The sequence below is a fragment of the Charadrius vociferus genome, unplaced genomic scaffold, assembly GCF_000708025.1.
Source record: "Charadrius vociferus isolate BGI_N301 unplaced genomic scaffold, ASM70802v2 scaffold549, whole genome shotgun sequence".
NCBI lineage: Eukaryota > Metazoa > Chordata > Aves > Charadriiformes > Charadriidae > Charadrius > Charadrius vociferus.
This window is the reverse complement of record NW_009650103.1, coordinates 1,350,741-1,355,595: the sequence shown is the minus strand read 5'-3', so window position 1 is coordinate 1,355,595 and position 4,855 is coordinate 1,350,741. Positions and strand designations below refer to the sequence as shown.

The window sequence follows — 4,855 nt, the reverse complement described above, 5'->3', positions numbered from 1 at the left end:
GTGCAGCCCCCCCGGGGTCCTCCCCGGGCCGCCGCCGCCGTGGCCATCAGTTTTCTGCCGTGGCCAGTAAGTTTGCAGGGGGGTCGGGAAGTTTGATGCCAGGGTGAAATTAGTCCCCTGAGTGTTTTTGGAAGCTGTGTGTGGAGGTTTCCCCCCCCACCTCCGGCAGGTCCTGGGTGCTGGCTGCGTTTGTGCCACGTGTCGCCTGGGCAGGAGAGGAGAGGAGAGAGCGGGTTTTCGTGTTCCGCTGTAATTGATGGTGGCACCGAAGGCTGAGCGAGACCCAGCTGCGAGGGAGGAAAGTCCTGCGGGATTTCGACAAGCGGCTGTTGTTTGATCGCCCGGCTTTTGACGTTGAACAGCATCAGGGCTGTGCTGTTGCTCTGATGGATACCGGGGCTCAGGGAAGCTATTAGGCAGGACAATTGCTATATTCTTCAGCGGCAAAGGTGTTAAAAGATTTATTAAAGCTCTCTATTGTTTTACCTATTCCGAGCTACCAGGCATAAGCTGCTGGAAGGCGTCTTCTCTTCTGATTATCCAAAGAGTAGATTTTCACTGCTGATGGGGATATATTATTTGATATTTATTGCCTAATTTATTTCTGGACCATTATGTGGAATGTGCAATTGCAGGGGCTTGTTTTATGAGTTTTTTGATTTATGAAATACAAGAGGGCTTTTGTTGTTCTGGGAATATGAATGCACAGAAGGAACCTTTTGGGCTGGGGAAAGAACCGCTGCTAATTAACATGCTGCTTTATCATCACATTGTCTCTTGCTTTGTGCTGTTTCAAATTGCTTAAGACGCCTGTTAAGAGAGCCCGGCGTTTAAACCCTGCTGGAACACAGCAGCTGAACACGCTTTTGGTCTGGTTAGGGAACAGCTATTCCCTCCCCCACCAGTCACTTTTTGGGGGGACAGTCAGGTTTGTGCCTTGGGAGGAGATGAGTTGCCGTTCCCTCTCACCCCATGACAATTTAGTTTTTAGGAGACTCGGGAAAAGAAACTTGTCATAAACTTCTGAGAAATCCAGAAGTGCTCCATTGCCCGGATCTTGCTTAGTTTCGAGTGCGTCGTCGTCCTCAAACAACCTCACGAGATGTGCGAGGCACAGATTCTCTGTACAAAAACCTGGCTGGTCTTTTCCCACTGTAGGTGTTTATCAGTTTTGGTGGGGCTGTCGGCTGCTCGGGTCTGCGCCACCCTAAATCCCTCTGGAGGCCTGTCAAAACATTCCCATTGTCTTTGCCACCTTTCATTCCCACGTTGTCCTCAGATCCGTGGTCAACAGTGGCAAAGCAAATAAACAGGGAAAAATCTGCTGCTGACCAAAGCGCCGTTCCGCTTTGAGTCACAGTGAGAGCAGAAAGGGTCTCTAATCCACGTTCCCACTGGCCAAACACAGACTTCACACGCAAAAAATTCTTCCTGGAGCTATTTGTTACTTAGATCAATAGTGGGTTTTTTGGTTACAAGACACTTAGGCCGTGTAGGGGACTTTTCTGAACAGAGCACAGTAACAGTCAACCATTTAATTCCGTGGAAGCCTTGGCGGAGTGGTGTGGGGTGTTGCCTTTCTGGATGCCACTTAAGTAGTTATTTCTCTCCTCCAAACCAGGCGGCCAGCGAGACAGCGATTAGTAACAGCATTTGGGTTTGCTGCAGTGTAATTACCGGGCAGAAAGGCAGGGGCTTGTGTTTATGTGGTGCCGACCTCTACGTAAAAGACTCGTCCTTTGGAATGTGCAGGGTCCTTCAGGGTTTCTTGGCGTAGGAAAAACACTAGTGCTTTAGAAGAGGAAGAAAATTCAAAACCTTCTGTGTTGCCTTCACCAGCTGTTATTCTGAGAGAGTTTTCCATAGCTCCCTTTGGCTTCTGAGCCGGGGCTTCAGCAAGGAGGAGCTGCCATAGGATGGATGGAGCCTCCTCCAAAGGAGCGAGCGTGGTCGGGGGCTGCTCCGGTCCAGGAGCGTGGGGTTTTATCCCTGGTTTTGCTACTTCCTTGAGTTTTAAGCTTGGGAAGTTGCCGCTTCCTTACTGTCACCAGGATAACAGCTGGTGGTGAGACGGGATCGTGAACCATGTGGGCTTCTCCAGCCGAAATCCCTGTGGAGCTGAAAAGCTCCGTCTCTGCCTTGGCGGGATGTCGGGTAATCAGCAGGCGGAGGCTTTCGCCAAATGGATGCGTCATGTTTCTGTAATCTCGGTTGCAGTGTTTCCCTGTTACCCCGGGGAGTCGAAAGGACGGTTTCAATTGCTCACAGCCAGAGGTTTTTTTTCCCCCAATGTCCAGTTGTTGAGCAATCCCGAGGCGACAAGGAACACGCTGTGTTTCATGTTAGACGTTTCCAAAAGTGACCTGAGATGCTGACCTGCATTTCTAGCTATGCCCCTTCTCGGGCACCTTTAAAGAATATATTGTTTTCTACAAGTCGGCTCTCATTTTTTTTGTTTTGTTTAAATCTTAACCCCTTTAAAATGACCGAAAAGCTCTCTGTAATCTCTAGTGCACTTTGCATTTCTCCGTGGCTGTCTCCCCGCTGCAGGACGCAGAAGCAGCGCAGTGCGCAGCGCTCCGAGGAAGAAAACCCCCGTTAATAATGCCTCGTCCCTAATTAGGGTCTGATCTTGCAGGAGTGAGCTCTGGGGTCCTCTGCAGGGATGCTGTGCGGTCTTTGCTGGTCCAGCCTGGCTCCTAAACCAGAATAAAAAGCCGGTGCTTGCATACGGTGTGCTGTTGCACCATACTCCATGCACATTTAATAGCAGTGATGGTATAAAATGTAACTCTGATTGGACTTGCTAATTTATTGGCACCAACTATAATGAGATAAAACGTACATAAATATGGATTAAACTCTTTATCACTGTATTAGTCAGCATGATTGTAGCAAGGTTCATTAAAGGGAGTTACTCATTTTCAATAACTTGCAGTAATGTACTTTTTTTTTTTGTTTGAAATATAGTTCAAATATTCATAAACCTGTGGAGCGTGCCATTTATTAGCCTCCCACTCCTCTCTGCTCTCCCCACTTGTATTTAACTGCCCTGACTTTCTTTTGAAGGTCCCGCACTGTTTGAAAAAAGGGTTTTTTTGCGAGATCGGGGTCTTTCTTACCCTGACCCGCGGATACAAAACGACGCTGTTCTAAAAATGAAAAAGGGAAGCAGCTCACAGGTCAGCTGAAAAATGAGGAGATATTGATACTGAGATTAAAGCGGTGTTTTTCACTCTGTTGGGTTCTGGGCCGGAGGTTGGCGAGAGCTGCAGCAGCCTCGTGGCTCGCGCCGGGCTCGGTGGAGGGGGGGTCTGGATCGATCCTCCCTCTCAGTTAATTGACTCCAGCGAGGTTGGCTGGCACGTGTGACCCGTGGGTGGCTGACGGAGGACTCGTACATGGCTTGTCTTGCATGTCTGAAGCACCGGGGAGGAGACGGGTGGTGGGAGGGTGGCCCTGAGCGTGGCACGCTCCAGCGGCCGCAGAAGGAGCTGCCGTGCCGGTGGGAGAGGGGAGATGCGCTGGTGCTGCCGGAGGTAGTGATGGGTGCCCTGTAGGAAGCATTCGCTCTTCAGAATCATTTTTGGTGTAAAGGGGTCTCCTTCTTCATGCCTGAGTCCGCGTGGAGCACTCTTGGGAAGCCCTGGGGAGAGCCGGGCTGTCCTCACCAGATGCTGTTGCAGATTTGTCCCCAGCCTGTGCCCGGAGAACCTGCAAAACGAGAGGTCCCACCTCGCCGGCCACGGGGATGGGGTGCTGGGAGAGCCGCGAAGGGGCTCGGCTGCCATCGTCCCCGTCCCTCTGACACACACACACACAGACCCACCACCCTCTCGCCAGAGAGGCCCAAAACGGAGTTTCCCGCCAGGTTTCAGATGGGAGAGTGGGCGGCGGCGTCAGAATTATTTAAGGGATTAATAACTGCGAGTTGGTGGTTTGTGTTTCTCTCTGTTTCTCTGCTGAGAATTCCCCTCTCTCCATCATCTGTAACTTCACCTACAAATCAATATCCCTCCAGCAGCGTTTTGAACGGCGCCTTTTTAACATAGTTGGGGCATATAAAGGGGAGAAAGGGGGAGATTTCTATCATCGCAGATGAAAACGTTTCTAATTGCTGTGTAACTCGCACAGCGCGTGGTGGGAAGCGAGAAGAATTCTCCAAAAGAAGAGCATGTGTATTTTATTTTTTGTTGTTGTTTTAATTGCTGAGAGAGCAGTAGAGTAACTGGCCTGCAAAGAGGGGGGGGGGGGTGTGATTGCATGCAAGAAACCAGGAACTGTGCTTTATGGACCACCGCTGCGCTCCTCAGAAGCGACCCGAGCGCTTTGCCAACAACCTGAAAATTCACGTGAAACTTCAAGGCTGCCCACAGGGTTTTGCCCGGAGCCTTTGGGTGCTGCAGATCCTCGCCCAGGGGAGAAGCCCCGGCTCCGGGAAGCGTATGAGAACATGGGGAAGGCAGCCCTGCCGTCAGGGAAGTCACCATCTGCCAGTTGATGATTAACCCCCCTGTTAATTAACTCCCCCAGGAGCTGTGGGTGATGTTCGGTCCCTTCCATGCTCAGCTGGACTCAGGTCAGGCGGTGTTTGGCCATCTGTGTTTTAAATGGCTTTGCTGGAATTGTACTGGAGACTTGCATGTTGGGATGAACGCTACAAATGGCAAAAGCAGGCTGGAAAAGCACAGGTTGGGTGGGTGGTTTTTTGTTTCCCCCCACCCCCACCCATCTATGCAAGCTTGAGGGTTCATTTGGGCTTGGGGCTGCCGTGTCTCACGCTCCCTGTGTACCCGGCGCTGCATCGCCCATCGCCCCCGCCATGGCGCGGGGTGGTCTCGGGTGATGCTGTCGG

The 4,855-nt window shown here is 51.2% G+C and overlaps 1 protein-coding gene across 1 annotated transcript in view; it reads left to right on the top strand.

The window, feature by feature from the left end:
* Positions 1-4,855, top strand: part of VAV2 (vav 2 guanine nucleotide exchange factor) — a 156,682-nt gene that overhangs the window by 46,499 nt on the left and 105,328 nt on the right.